Below are 16,955 nucleotides of genomic sequence, written 5' to 3'. Positions count from 1 at the left end.
TTAACAAGAATCCCTTCTACTAAATTCCCAAGAGGTTATTCAGCCTTTGTATGAAGACCTCCAGGTACCTGTACTTTTACTTAGCCTTACCCCTTGCCTGTCACTAAATCCCTGTTAAGCCCAGAGTTATACTGTTATCAATCATCTTTCCTTTTTTTCAGTTCCTGACACCCACTTAAGATTCAGCTCTCATGGCCTTACAGCTCTGGATCTATGATTACAAAACGTGTTTCCATCTGACTTAACATTGAATTATTCCTTCTTGGTAGCCTCATGACAATGAAAAAAAAATTCTTGGGAGGATGGTACCCGATTTCCTTCCTTAAGTCAAGTCAGAATTACTTGAAGACCTCTAAGCCCAGTCACTTCCTAGCCCAAATTCAAGATTTCAAGGTTTCAGAGCAGCAATCTCTATGCTATTTCCCCTGGAGGTGGGAACAGAGGGACAGATGGCCAACAGCTCCAGCTAAGCTGTCTGCTATGAGGCTGGCTAGAATCCCTGGGGACACAGTCTCCTTGAGATCAGCTGACAAAATTTCAAGCCTTAGAGACAAGAGGCAGATCACACAAAACAGGAAGACCCAGTTATTGATGCACAAAGCACAAAATGCAAGGCAAAAAGGGTCTTGAGAAACAGGCAAGTCCAGAAACCAAAAGAGAAGGTGTACAGCTAGGTGTAAGATAGAGCCAAGAAACAACCAGGAAACATGGTTGGAATGGGATCCAAAGACACAATATGTCTACCATCTTCTGAAGTTCCATTAGTCCACGAATTCCATTTAGTTCCATCTAAAGAGTTCCTTTGTCTGGCATGGAGTAGGTATGTGATAAATGTCTGTTGATTTATCAGTTTGTGGGTCAAAATTTGATATGCTCGATATAGTGAGCATACCCATGTTCTTCTGAACCCTATGTATCATGCTAACTCTTCCTCCTTTGTTCTTGGGAATGAACTTTTGCTATAGATAACCTGGCACAGTGGATAAAGAGCTGGGTCTGGAACCAGGAAGACTCATCTTCCTGAGTTCAAATCTAGCCTCAGATACTTCCTAGATGTGTGAACCTGGGCAAATCACTTAACCATGTTTGCCTCAGCTTCCTCATCTGCAAAATGAGCTGAAGAAGAAAATGGTAAACCCTTCCAGTATCTTTGCCAAGAATATCCCAAATGGGGTCATGAAGAGCTGGACACAATTGAAACAACTAAACAACACCTCCCAATCACCTCTAGCATTTACCAAAAGCTATGTCTAGCCTCAGACCTACTCCTCCCCAACACATACGGGTGTTGGGGACACAAGCAAAATCTGAAACTGTACCTGAACTCTTAGTGGAATTTTGATAGAAGGGACTAACTCAGGCAGGTACTCTATTAGTTTAGGTTTGGTAGTAAAACAAAATGAGACACTCACATGTCATTCAACAGTATTTTGTTTTGTTTTTATTTTCTTTTTTCTCAATTACATGTAAAAACAATTTTTAACATTTGTTTTTTAGAATTTTGAGTTCCAAATTCTCTCCCTCCCTCAACCCCTCCTTGAGAAGGCAAGCAATTCGCTATAGCTTATACATGTGCAGTCATGTAAAACCTATTTTCATATTAGCCATGTTGCAAAAGAAAATAGACCCCCCCAAAAAAGAACCAAGAAAAATAAATGCTCTGCATTCAGACTCCATCAGTTCTTTCTTTGTTGGTGGATAGCATTTTTCATCTTAAGTCCTTCTGAATTGTCTTGGATCATTGTATTGATAAGAATAGCTAAGTCATTCACTGTTGATCATCATACAATACTGCAGTTACTGTGTATAAGGTTCTCCTGGTTCTGCTCACCCCACTTTGCCTCAGTTCACGTAAGTCTTCCCAGGTTTTTCTGAAAACATCCTGCTTCTCATTTATTATAGCACAATAGTATTCCATCACAATCATATACCACAGCTTGTTCAGTCATTCCCCAAATGATGGGCATCCCCCCAATTTCCAATTCTTTGCATTCAACAGTTATTGGTTGTTTTTTTTTAAGTTTATTTGACTATAGCAAAAAAAGGCTATTCAACAAGGATATTGTAGAACTTAGCTTGGGTAGACATGGCCCCCTTCACTTCCATATCTAGTCAGTAAAAAAGTGTATGCTAATCTAAAGGGTCTTAAGATATCTACCAAGTCTAAAAAACCCTGACTCTACATAGGTGGGCTTTTTTATGTCCTTACACGATGAGGAAGCCATGTCAATATATCCAGAAGATATCAGGAAGCTGAATCAAGAGAGGTGCAAATCAAGCCTTAGCCCCTGGGTCCAGTCAAGTCCTGCAAGAGCTTTGTCATTTTTCAGGAGAAAACTAGTCTAACCCATGTTGTGGGGGAAGAATCCTGGTAGAGAATGGTCCTATCACAGGGATGCAGCATGTAAAGAGATACATAAATAAAAGGAAGAATGGCTGGAACATAGAGAAGATGAAGTGAAATGATGTAAGGTAAGGCTGGAAAGGAAGCATGGAGCTAGATTGACCTATTTTTACTTTATCCTAGAGGCAGCACGTGGCTTAACGTTTTTGAGTAGGAATGGACACTGCCAGACATGGACCTTAATATTATTTTGGGAATTGTGTGAGGAATGGAATTGTATTGTAGGAATTGTAAAGAGGAAAGTATGGGTGCAGAAAGGCCAATGAGGGAACTATTAATAATCCAGGTAAGAGGTGATGAGAACCTCAATTGGAATAGTAACTGTATGAATGGAGAGAACTGGGAGTTATCTCACAGAAGGCCAACAATAATGATTATATTAATTAAAATAATAGCTAATATTTATATAGTGCTTTAAGGTTTACAAAGCATTTTATAGATGTTATCTCACTTGATCCTCACAACCACCCTGTGATATAGACACTATCATTATCCTCATTTTTCAAATGAGGAAATTCAATTAACCAGACTTGATCAATAATTGCATATGGGCAGGTGAGGGAAAGGGAAAAGTTAAAGATGACTCTAACTCTACAAACCTGGAAGACTAGATAGATGTTAGTGGCCTCAAAAGAAATAGAAGACAGAAATATAAAAACATAGGAGGAAGATCCAATTGGATGGGGTTGAAGGGGGGAAAAGATGATTTCTGTTTTGGACATACTGCTGAGTTTGAAATAACAGCAGTATACCCAGAGGGAGATAGTCGTCAGACAATTAGTGATGTAGGACTACAGTTCATGAGTGAGGTAAGAGCTGGACTTTGGAGTCGACTCCATAACTAAATCCAAGGGAGCCAATAAAGTTATGATGGGAGAGAATGTAGAGAACTATTAGTGATCAGAACAGGACCTTAGGAGACACACATCCAGAGATGATGGGAGATGAATGATGAACCCATCAAGAAAACTTAGAGGAGTGGTCAGATAGAACAAGAACCAGGAGAGAAAAGAATCACAGAAGTCAAGGAAGAAAGAGTATCCAAGAGGAGAAGGTAACCAGCAATGTAAAAAGCTACAAAGAAGTCAAGGAGAATTAAGACTGAAAAAAAAGACTACTGGATTTAGTAGTTAAAAATAACTAGTAACCTTTTGGAGTTGATAGCCAACTCAACTCAACAAATATGTACTCATTAAAATGCCTCCTTCTGAGAAGCCCTACAACTTCCACTCACAAAGTGGGTCCCTAGCAGACTACCACAGTGTTCATTCTGTGACTCCATGCTCATGAGCTCATTGTTCATAGAACACATATCAGGACATATACTTTTAACAGTTAGATAAGTGGTTGTTGTTGTCCTTCATTCTCGAAGAGGACCGAAATGACATCACTATGCCAGAGTCAAGTTTTAGTGTGTATGGCAGTGGCTGATCAGACCAATACGAGCTCAGGACGTTCTACCACAGGTTGGGCACAAATAGTCCACGTGAACCTTTGGGGTGGATTCTCTAAGTTTGAATATCTTGTGTTTCTCTTGAGCTACCTCAATACTGCTTTGCTCATAGAGCACAGCACATTTTCTGATGGGGGCTCACCATGCTGAGCGGTCCTGTGCCAGTGTCTCCCAAGTCACACAATCAGTTCCAAAGTTCTTAAGAGAGACCTTGAATGTCCTTGTACTGTTTCTTCTGACCACCATGTGAATGTTTGCCCTGTGTGAGTTCTCCATAAAACAGTCTTTTTGACAAGTGTACGTTTTGCATTAGAACAAAGTGGTCAACCCATCAGAGTAGATAAGTGGAATAAGTAGCTCAAAGCAAAGTCACCTACTGAGATGTCATTGTAAGAACAACAGTTACAAAATATTCCCTCCATAAACCTAACGTACACTCTCCCACAAATACACATAGAATCAGTGTCAGCAATGCAATAAACACCTTTAGAAAGAAGGGAAGGTAATCTGGATCCCAGTAGATTACAACAAGGATAAGGTGCTGTAGACGACTGGAGGAATCTCAAAGGAAGAGAGCTTACAGAATGTTAACAGCAAAAGGAGGGTCTGGAAATGGTCACGGGAAGCAGGGAGCAAGCAGATTTCTCCTGGTCTAGTGTGTTGGAGAATATAAAAGTAGCAACCTCAGTGGAAAAATCTATTGGAGAAGACTGGAGGGGATGGAATTAAGGGTGAATGTAGAGGGGTTTGCTTTGCCAAGAAGGGCTACCTCTTCATTAGATACAGGTGAAGGAGGAGATACTGAGTGAAGATGTCTGAGGAACATGAAAAAAGAGGAAACTCTAGGTAAATGGTCTCCATTCTTTCAATGAAGTACGAATCATGGACCTAAGCTGAGAGGGTTGAGGGATGGTTTGCAACAGAAAGCTTCAGTAGTTATTTTCATGGTGAAGATACTAATCATCTCCATTAGTCTCTTATATGTGATAAAGTAAAAAATGATGTGTTTAACTTTAAGTGGTTTTCTGTAGCTCAAATCTATAAATATTGGCTTGTGGCAAAATCAATGAAATCAAACTAAGCTGCTTCTAAGAAAAACACTCTATAAAGAATCCCAGGCTGGTTTTAAATAAATAAGCCTTTGAAAACAATATGAAATTTCATTTGAACCCCCCTTGGCACAACTTAAAAGAATATGAAGCATAATAAACGAATATGTATTGTTACTTGACAAACATTATGTTCACAAATGAAATTCCTTGCAAACTATTCCAAGCTAATCATCCGAATAGAAAGTCTCCAAACTAAATGATCAGCCTAGACCTAGAAGGGACCTCAGAGATCCTCCAGTCTCATCAATTTTACAGATGAGAAAACTGAGGCCCAGAGAGGCTGAGGCTTGCCCACATTCTCAGAGATGGTATGTCAGAGGTCTTTCACTTAAGAGCCATCAATTTTCCCACTGTACCACACTGCTTCAAGTCCTTGGATACTTCAAACTATAACATATGTAGATAGATTAGATAGATACATAGATAGATTTACACACATGCATACATACACATATACATACACTTACTATAAGATATACGTCCTAAACTGAATTATGTAGGACTATGTGGTTTTTGAATGTATATATGCAGAATGAGTCTCATTAAAAGAGCTTATTGGCAAACTAATTTGAAAGACATGATGCCACCAGCAAAAGACACACAGAAACTCTGCTATGAACCTCTATTCCTGCTTGATCTTATTTGGTTAACATTCATTTTATAGAGTATTATTCAATACAGCCAGACTGTATTGTGACATGACTGTTCCCACGTTTGAGGGCACATACTATCTGCTTCTAAACTGGCCTTTAAAATATTTTGGGGGGCAGACAGGTGGTGCAGTGGATAGAGCACTAGCCGTGGAGTCAGGAGGACCCGAGTTCAAATCTGGCCTCATACACTTGACACTTACTAGCTGTGTGACCCTGTGAAAGTCACTTAACCCCATTGCCTAGCAAAAACAAACCAAAAAAATGGGGTTTTTTTGTATTTAATAAATATTTCAAATTATATTCTTTACAGTATAGACCTGATCATAAAAAAATTATTTTGGGGAAACTAAAAAATTCCATTTATCTAAAACTCTTCAGAACTACAAAAGGATACTGATATTTTAATACTATTTTAAAACTAATTTAATACTATTTTGTACCATGGCCAAATTTGGAACTTTACCTAGTCATTTTGTTTGTATTTTTGTGTGCGGGCATTATATATACAGGGCATAATGGACAGAGTTGAAGTCGAAATGACATGATTCAAATCTCACTTCTAACATTAGCTGTGTAATCATGAACAAGTTATCCACTATGAGCCTTCAAATGACTTACTGAAGTCTTAGTTATAAACTAGCTTGCCACCAAGCTAGCTTGTCCAATGTGGTCTGATCAGGGGTGAAGGAAGAGAACATTACAGAAAACTCCTAGCCTAAGTTGTAAGCTAACTTACCTACTGAGTTATAGGCAAGTTTCAATATGTACTGATAGAAGAAATTCTCATACTTAAAAAAATCAAATCTTTGATGTGCTGATCAATCAAATAACTAATCAACAAGTATTTATTAAGAATCTATAATGTCAGGCATTTGGCACTTGGGATACAAAAACAAAAAATTAAAGAATCCTTGAGAGGGTGAAGAGAGGGGGTGCCATGGAAGGCTTCAGTAGAAGTGTAAGATGGGGGACACAGAAGTAAATGTTGGTTTATCTGAAAATAATCCAAGAGGATTTTTTTCCCTTTTTTTTCTTCCCTCCTCCCACCTCCACTGCCCTAGAGATGACTACAATTAGACACAAATATGAATGTATATGTGTATATATATATATATACATACATATATGTAAAATCATTCTATACATACTTCTATTTATCAGGTCTTTCTCTGGATGCAGATAGCATCTTCCTTTATAGATCCTTTGTAGTTCATTTGGGTATTCATAATAGTCAAAATGACAATTGCTCAAAGTTGTTCCTAAAATAATAATTACTGTATACAATATCCTCTTGTTTCTACTCATTTTGCTCTTCATTAATTTGTGCAAATCTATGTTTTTCTAAAATCAATGAGCTCATCATTTCTTATAGCACAGTAGTATTCTATCATGATCATATACCACAACTTATATGTTTCAAAGCTCAATATGAGTTGATAGTATAATATGATAGCCAAAAAGTTCATGGGATCTTAATTTGCTTTAATAGAGTCATTGGTCCCACTGTACTCTGCCCTGACCAGAACACATCTGGAATATTGTATTCTGTTCTAGGCACTGCACTTTAGGAAGGGCATGGATAAGCTGAAGAACGTCCAGACAATAGAAAACAGAATAGTGAAGGGCTTTAAGATCATGCCACATGAGGATCAATGAAAAGAACTAGGAACATTTAACTCAAAAACTAAGGAAGAACATGATAGTTGTCTTTTAAAAACATAGAGAGGACTGTAACATGGAAGAGAGATTCAATTTGTTCTGCTTGGCCTCAGAGAGCTGAATTAGAAATAATGGGTGGAAATTGCAAAGAAACTAATTTGGGCTTGATATAAGGAGGAAAAAACCACCAGTCTAGAACTGATGTCAGAGTAATGGGATGCCCTAGTTAATATCAATTTGTTAATTAACACATTGGAGGCTTTGTCTTAGAGGAGACTCTTGTTTGATGCAGATTGGACTAGATACCCTCTGTGGACCCTTCTAACTTTCAGCTTCTGTGATTCTACATCACAATTCCACATGAATGATACTCCCCAAACTCAATTTTTCTCATTTAAAAAGGTCCTTAACTTTTTTTTTTAACAACTGAATCCTAAAGAACACACCTGTCCCTTCACTGAACTTATGAAGAACAAAATTACAGAACACATCATGAACTGCAGACAAAAACCATATTTAATATTTGTAACCTTAACATTTTTTAATTCAATTTGCTTCAGAGAGACCCTTTAAAGCAGCTCTGTTCAGAGTACTCTTGCTGAAAGAGCCTTGACTCACAAATCAAGACTCTTGTTCGTCAGGTTCCTAGCTATGAAATTTTCTGTCTTTGACTTAGGATATAGCATCTAAAGTAACACAGAATCACATATTCCAATTTTAACAAAATTTAGGAGACAAATATGTTCTTGTGAAAACTTACACATATCTGTTACCTTTATAATATACATGTCAAATCAATCATTCATCTATGTGAAGGAGTGAATGATGCTAGAGCCATGGGGGAATTTCAGATCTTATTAATACTTTTATTTAAAAAGGCTAATGATGGAACATCAACAACTACCGAACTATATGACTGCTTTCCCATTTATATATACTCTTTATCAGAACTACCTATACATGAATTGAGGACATTTTTGATGTGTCATCCTATCATAGAAGGAGAAAAGTGTAAAGAGTGGTTAGTGCCACAGAGATGCCCTGGGAAAGAATTAAGGGGTCAAGAGAAAGGAGGTCAGTGTGGACAGAGAGCAGGGTTTTAGTGAGGGAAGGCAGAGGGAGAGGTAGAAAGCCAATAGACTATGGTCAGATAAGGGGATTTTTGAACACAGAAGTGGTACATTTGTGAGTAATGGCAAGTTCAAGGGAATGATCATCTTTTGTGGGGCTAGGCATGAAGCAATGGTGAAGCATCACAGGTAGAGAGTTCCACTTCTAAGTCTGCAATTTCAGGATGGTGGCTAGGTGGTACAGCGGGTAAGAATCAGGAAAACCTGAATTCAAATCCTGCCTCAAATGCTCACTAGCTATGTGACCCTAGGCAAGTCACTTAATCTACCATTTTTCTCAGTTTTCTCATCTGCAGAATGGTGGTGATAATAGCACTTATGACCCAGGGTTACTGTGAGGATCAAATGACCTAGCATATGTATAGCACTTTGCAAACCTTAACACACTACATAAATGCTAGCTATTATTATTATTATCTGGAGAAATTAAGAAAGGCCTCGAGTATATTGGATGGACTTGTGGGAGAACATGGACAACAGTCAGACTAGACGGACAAGCATGGATGGGTTGTGATCTGAAAATTGGAGGAAACAACAAACTGATGAGGTCAAGAATCACATGAGCACGTTCTCATGTCTACCATTTCCTTAACTGAGATGCTATTACAAAATGGCATGCTACCACATATATTTATTTGATTTCATTAAAATTGACTACACTTTCCACCCATGACCAGACTTTGCTAACAATAATAGTAATTAAATAATTAGGTCTTGAAGCTATTGTCCACAGACCTCTAGGTCACTCCCCTTCTTTCCTCAACGAGATAGGTATATGGCTCACAGTTTTTATCTCCTCTCTAACTCCTGCCCTCATACTAGGAGACTTCAACACACATACTAACTCTGCCTTGAACACCCTGCCCACTCAGTTCCTCAATCTACTCCTCCACCCCACCTCAGCCACACACAAAGAGGTCATACCCTTAATTTTGCCATTACCCACAAATGTACCACTTCTGTGTTCAAAAATCTCCTTATCCGACCATAATCTATTGGCTTCCACCTCTTCCTCTGCCTTACATCACCAAACCCTACTCTTTGTCCACATTGTGACCTCCAATTTTTTTATTTTCCTTGCAATAGATACTCTCTACTCTTTTCCCCTTGGTGAACCAATCCAACTTTAAACTGTCCTCTTGAGTCCCTAGCTCCCTTATCATTTCACTGATTTCAGCCTGGCAAACCTCAGTCTTGGATCACTCCCGTTGCCTCTGGCCTCTACTCCTACACATGTGATACTGAACTAAGAAAATCATGCAACCAATCTGACTGGGTCCACTATAAACTCATGTTAGATAACCGCAAGTGAGCCCTCATTGCTATTAGACAATCCTTCTACACCTGCCTCATCAATTCACTATCTCACTATCCACAGTGGCTCTTCCAAACCTTCTCATTCCTCCTCTCACAGCATTCTGTCCCCCAACTTTCTCAGCTGAGAACCTTGCTTTATATTTCACAGAAAAAAACTGAGACCATTCACTAAGCCCACTGAATAATTCTTAAAGTTCAAATCCACTATACTCTTATAAAACAAAACTTATCACCAAATGACACTGTTTATAATTTAGATGAGTGAATATTTTAATCATAAATCAGTACATAGAAACCATGTGCAACAACAGCTTTGTTTTTGGTAAAAGAGGAAAATCCCACTGAGTTAGATCATTTAGAGCCTTGATGGATAGAAGTTACTTCTAAGAAATCAAGTTAGGTGAAAAATACTTATTATACTCCAGTAACCTAGTAATTTAATCTTCTTGGAGAGCAGAATCAAAGAATTTCAAATGTAGCAGGTACCTCAGAGGACATTTAGTCCAACCTGTAACTGACAGCACTCCTCTCTACAACTTCTCCAACAAATATTCAGATAGCCTCTTCTTGAAAACCTCCAATACTAAGTGCCTACTATGTGTCCCACACAGTGCTAAGTGTTTTGTTTTTGTTTTTCAAGTTACTGTTAATAGAACATCAGAACTCCTACATCAGGTCAGCCCCATTTCCAAGCCAGGGTCCATGCTCTGCTCAATGATGTTCCCTCAATATTGAGGGAGGTCCTCCAAAGCACTCCTAATTTTCTTTAATGACACAAGAGACCTATCTTTCACGCATTTACCTAAACTATTCCTGATCCTCAATTACATGTGTGAGTAGGACCACTTCCAGACAGTAGCAAATTTCTTAAGCTTGCCCTGTGTTGTGCTAAAGGGTACTTGTTTTTAATTGCTCCATTCCAGCTTTTAAAGGAGTCTACTCTTCTGACAATTCTGGAGAACAAATTCATGTGCACCCTTCACAGTTTTACAGATTTTAACTGCCATATTTTTAACTTTGCTCTCCAACCTGAAGAACACTAATTTTTCTATTAAACCAATATTCTTTTCTAGTTCTGTCATGCCTTTCTCAAGCCATGGCAATGAGAAACAAAGAGGATACTGTCCATGTATGGACAAATCGGTTTTTTTTCCAGATTATCTCATTTGATCCTCACGACCCCAAGAGATAGCTGCTATCTAATCCTAATTTTACCACTGAGGAAACTGAGTCACCCAACGTTTAAGTGACGTGCTCTGAATCACACAGCTAGTAACTGTCTGAGGATGCATTTGAACCAGATCTTCTCTCTACCTTGCCACTTACCTGTCTTCCACTTGGGATCAAGTAGAAGTCTCTTCCACATGAAAGCCTTCTACGAACCTGAAAAAAACGATCATGAGTTTCCTAAGTCTTTTCTTCTCCAAGGTTAAATATCCTGTCTCTTCAATCAGTTCTCATGTTGAAGGTGACTTGATTTTAAATGTCCTTAAAGTGAGACACCCAGAATGGAACATATTTCAGATGGAGCCTGACCAGGACAGAGTAAGGAAGGGGGAAGGGAATTTATTAAGCACCTCATATGTATGTCAGGCACTCTACGAAGCACTTTACAAATATTATCCCACTTGGTAGATCAGAATTATAACACCAATTATCCAGACCTTATTAATCCAGCCTAAGATAGTGTTCTTTTTTTGGCTGCCATGTACTGTTAACTGTTGTTGATCTCACTGTCTACTAATACTCCCACAGCTTTTTTCAAACAAACGGCTGACCAGCTATAGATCCTCTTTTCTCTACTTTCGAAGCTCATCCCTTTAGCCTAAGTATAGCACTTCAGATTTATCTTTATTCAATTACATATTAGGTTTGGCCCGACAGCCTAGCCCGTTGGATCCAGAGCATACTGTAACGTATTAGCTAATCCTCCCAACTTCATGTCATCCTTAAATTTGGTTTACCGTGTGTTGGGCACTGTACTAAGCACTGGGGATATAAAGAAAGGCTGCCCTCAAGCAGCTCACAATATAATGTAGAGACAAGATAAGACATACACAGGATAACTTGGAGGTAATCTCATAAGGAAGGCACTAGCATAAAGGAGGACTAATGAAGGCGTCTTGCAGAAGGTGAGAATTTATCTGAGACCTGAAGGAAAAGTAAGAAAAAGACAAAGGAGCAGCATTAGCATATACCTTCTCTCCTACAGCAGTGATAAAAATTCTGAATAACATAGGGCCAAAGACATCTAGATGCCTTGAACGTTGGCACTATGGACTTCCCCTCCAATATCACATCACTTCGTTTATCAATATAATTGGATCCAGTCATTTAGTCTTAAATTCACCTTCCTACCCATACTATTATCTTACCTACATTTCTCCATCTCTTCCACAAGGTTAACATCATTATCACAGCAGCTAACATTTAGACAGCACCTACTGTATGCTAGTCACTGTGCTAAGTGCTTTATAATTATCTCCTTTGATCCTCACAACCACCCTGGGAGGTAGCTGCTATTATTATCCCCATTTTGCAGATGAAGGAGTTGAGGAAAACAGAGGTTGTTACTTACCCAGGGTCACACAGCTAGTTTGATGTCTGAGGCAAGATTTGAACTCGGGTCTTTCTGAATAGATTCTGATGCTATACCACCTAGCTGCTCCTAGCAAATCTGTCAGAACTTGTCAAATGCCTCACTGAAATTCAGATGTGTTATGCCTACAGCTTTGCCCTGATCTAACAGTCCAGCTGTATTCAATCATTTCAGTCACATCCAACTCTGATTCATGACTCCATTTGGGTTTTCTTGGCAAAAATACTGGAGTGGTTTGCCATTTCCTTCTCTAACTCATTTTACAAAGTAAGGCAAACAAGGCTAAATGACTTGCCTAGGGTCACACAGCGAGTATGTGTCTGAGACCAGATCTGAACTCAGGAATATGGGTCTTCTTGACTCCAGGCCTGGTACTCCATCTACTATACAATCTAGCTGCCCAGCAGTCTAGTAACATTTCCAAAAAACCCCAAAAAACTACAGTTACTATAGCAGGATGTTTTGAATAAATCTATTCTGGTTCTTAGTGAGTCTTCCCTTTCTGACTCTTCTTAAACCACTACAAAAATACATCCATTTCCTGACAGTAAGTCAAGCTCATCAGCCTGACCTGCAGATCATCTGCCAGTTTCCATTTTTTCTGGCACCTCTCCCTTTCTCCAGTTTTTCAAAGACTGCTGACAACAGGTGAGTGATCACATCCTTACTGTAATGTTTATACAGACCAGGTGACTCAAGCAAAACAAGGACTACTCTCTTATCATCCCTTCACTTATCTTAGATCTTAATTACTTTTTAACTTTTTTTTTTTTAAATTTCCTACCTTGCCCAACGTGGAGCTCATTCTCCTTGGCAAGGGAAACAGATACAAAATAGCGGAGTCCTTCTGCCTTCCCTCAGTCACCTAGTAACACAGTTCTGTCCACTCTAATCATCTTTTTTTTTTTAATCTCCTTGCTCATTTACATAGCTACAAAAAAATATTCCTTTTTTGGTGCCCTCGCACTCATTTGGTGCCTCAGCTCATTTTAAGCTTTAGTATTCCAGGCAATGATCTAACATGTCACTAGTCTTGTTTTTATGTTGGTATTTGCTCTCTTGGTTCCATATTCTGTACAAACCTGTTCCACCTCTTGGTCAATGAGTTCCCTGCGCATTAACATCAAGCATTTTAAGTAGCTCTTCCTCTTTTCTTCCTCATTGGAAGGGTTTCGTTTGTGATGTCTGTGATGTCGGACTTTCACCTGGAGAACTTCCCAACCCTCTTTGGGACTATTTTGCCTGTAGGCAATGGGATCATATCTTTCCTATGACCTTTTTGAAAACCTCTCCCAAATCTAAAGCATACATCAGGTCTGGGTCTCCCCTTCCTTTCATTAATCATAATCTTTCTTTTTTTGCATGTGTGAGGCAAGTGGGGTTAAGTGACTTCCCCAGAGTCACGCAGCTAGTGAGTGTTATGTGTCTGAGGTCGCATTTGAACTCAGGTCCTCCTGACTCCAGGGCTGGTGCTCTATCCACTGTGCGACTTACCTGCCCCCATCAATCATAATCTACAAAACACACCTGACCCATCTTGTGGGTCAGAACCACATCCATAACAGCAGTTTCTTTTGTTTGCTCTACCTTTTAAAGAATGAAACTATCATCAAGCTAAGTCGAGAATGCATGAGCCACTCTGCTTTTAGCAGGGAAAGAGCCCCAACAGATGTCCCAGTAGTCAGCCAGAGGTGGAGATGAATGAATTTAGAGTTGAGAGGGACTTGAAAGGTCATCTAGTTCCACCCCTTCATTTTACAAATGAGGAAACTGAGGCCCAAATGGATTAAGTGATGTTCCCAAGGTCACCCAACTAGTTAGTGGCAGAGCTGAATTCAGACCTAGATTCTATGACTCCAAGTTCCAGTCCCTCCCTCTCTTCCTACTACACCATGCTGCTTCCCATCATCATCACTTTGTGTCAGGTACACAGCCTTTTTCTGAACACATATCCATTTCCTCCTTCCGGCTGGATAATCTGTCCTATACTCCCACTACAATATCTCTTCTCCTTCTGCCTCACCATATCCTCACCTAAATGTTCTCTACCATGCTTCTCCCTCATACTATGTAATGAGACAGAAAAATTGCTCATATCCTATGACCCAATAATTCTATTCTGAAGAGTATACTCCAAGAAAATAACCTAAAAAGAAAGATAATTAATTTGTATAAAGATCAGAGAACTTTATACAGAGAAGACTGAGTTCAAGTTACACCTGGCTACATAATTCTAAGCAAGTCATAACCTTCTCGGTACCCCAAAAGAATTCTTGAAGAAATTGTAGAGCAAGCACCAAACTTCAGATATTTTTATCAGGACTTTCCATAACAATGAAATCACAAATCCAATCTAGAATGAAGTTAATATTGTTAAAAATTTTAAATGTATTTAAGGGTTTTTTTTTCAACTGTAAAAGAAAGCACTATATTAAAAATAGGCTATATCACACCCTTTATGAAGATAAGGTCAAAATGGGCACATGATTTAGACCAGCGCTTCTTAAACTGTACCCACAGTTTAAGAAGTGCTGAAGGGGTCACGAGTGGGAAAAGTTTAAGATGCCCTGATTTAGACATAAATGGTGATACAATAAGCAAATGGTGATACAGCAAGGAATAGTTTGCCTGTCAGATCAATGGAAAAGGAAAGAATTTATGAACAAACAAGACTGACATTATGAAATGCAAAATGGATAATTTTGATTACACTAAGTTAAAAAGGTTTTACACAAACAAAACCAATACAACCAAGATTAGAAGGAAAGCAGAAAGCTGGGAAAATTTTTACAGCCAGTATCTCTGATAAAGGCCTCATTTCTACAGTGAGAAGTATATCAGATTACAAGTTGTTCCCCATTTGATAAATGGTCAAAGGATATGAATAGGCAGTTTTCAGATGAAGAAATTAAAGCTATCTCTAGTCATATGAAAAACATGCTCTAAGTCACTACTGATTAGAGAAATACAATTACAACAACTCTGAGGTAACCACCTCACACCTATCAGATTGGCTAATATGACAGAAAAGGAAAATTATAAATGTTGGAGATGTAGGAAAATTTGAACACTAATGCATTACTGGTGGAGTTGTGAACTGATCCAACCATTTTGGAGAGCAATGCAGAAGTATGCCCAAAGGGCTATAAAACCGTGCATACTCTTTGATCCAGCAATACCACTTCTTGGTCTGTATCCCAAAGAGATCATAAAAAAAAAGGACCCACATGTACAAAAATATTTATAGCAGCTCTTTTTGTGGTGGAGGGGATGCCCATCAATTGGGGAATGGCTTAACAAGTTGTGGTATACGAATGTAATGGAATACTATTGTGCTATAAGAAATGAGCAGGCAGATTTCAGAAAAACCCGGAAAAAACCATGAACTGATGATGAGTGAAGTGGTCAGAACCAGAACGTTGAACACTGTTAACAGCAACATCGTGCGATAACTATGATAGATTTACCTCATCTTAGCAAGACAATTCCAAGACTCATGATGGAAAATGCTTATCACATCCAGAGAAAGAAGTATGGAGTATGAATGAGGAGGGAAGCATGCTATTTTCACTTTTTTTGTTTTTTCTTTCTCATGGTTTTTCCCTTTTGTTCTGATTCTTCTTTCACAATATGACTAATGTGGAAATATATTTAACATGATTGTATATGTATAACCTATATCAGATTACTTGCTGTCTTGGGGAGGGGGGAGGAAAGGGAGGGAGAAAAATTTTTAACACAAAACCTTACAAAAATGAAATGCTGAAAACGATCTTAATTGGAAAAAATAAAATACTATTAAGAAAAAAAAAGGCTACAGTAAGTAGGTAGACAGATTAAATTCTAAATTAAACAATCCTTTGAGTTTCTCTTCCTATTTTCCCCAAATGGACTTTCAACAAAGATTTTGTAATTTCCCTTTTTTTTATGGTGTCAATCTTTACTGCCTGACTCTACCTACTGCCACTGAAATATTTTACTGTTTTTCTATCACTCCCAGCTACTACCTAAATTATTCCCACTGCAGATATAGAAGATAAAGTGATGATAACTTCCTCTTCTTCCAAATCCCTCTGATATTCTTTCCAGGATTTTCAACAACCTAATAGTGGCATAAGGAAGCCACCATTTTCCTCACCCATAGATAGAGACAGAGATCTATGTAAGATACGTATATCATACATAAGATATATCTTTCTCCTTATCTCTCTATATTGCATTCTATACAATCTCATGGTTCACTGGTAAAAGGAACAAAAGTGAACCTCTCCAAGAACAGGGCAGAAGAAGGTGCCAGAGTTCACTTCTTTCATCTCCAGTTTTTTCAGAATTGCCTCCCAATCTCTCCTTTGCCTCATCTGCTGTTTCCGCTTCAAGGAAAATTAAGGGTAGATATTTTACTATCTCTGACAATGCTCTTTCTCATTAGCATAAGTGATTAAGAGTCATTTATTTGTTATCATATTTCAAAGGCCTTGAGTTACTGTCAAAAAGGTAACATAAACTGAAAGCTTATAAACCAGGGAAGAAATTTTAAAATTTAATGATAAGTAATACTAAGATTGATATTTATTCCTTTTATTCCGATAAGAAAAAAACAGACGAAGCACTTATGTTCCCAGATGAAT

Source organism: Vombatus ursinus, unplaced genomic scaffold (genome assembly GCF_900497805.2).
Source record: "Vombatus ursinus unplaced genomic scaffold, bare-nosed wombat genome assembly UNPS02014812.1, whole genome shotgun sequence".
NCBI lineage: Eukaryota > Metazoa > Chordata > Mammalia > Diprotodontia > Vombatidae > Vombatus > Vombatus ursinus.
The sequence above is the reverse complement of the archived record's forward strand: the minus strand, read 5'-3'. Positions refer to the sequence as shown.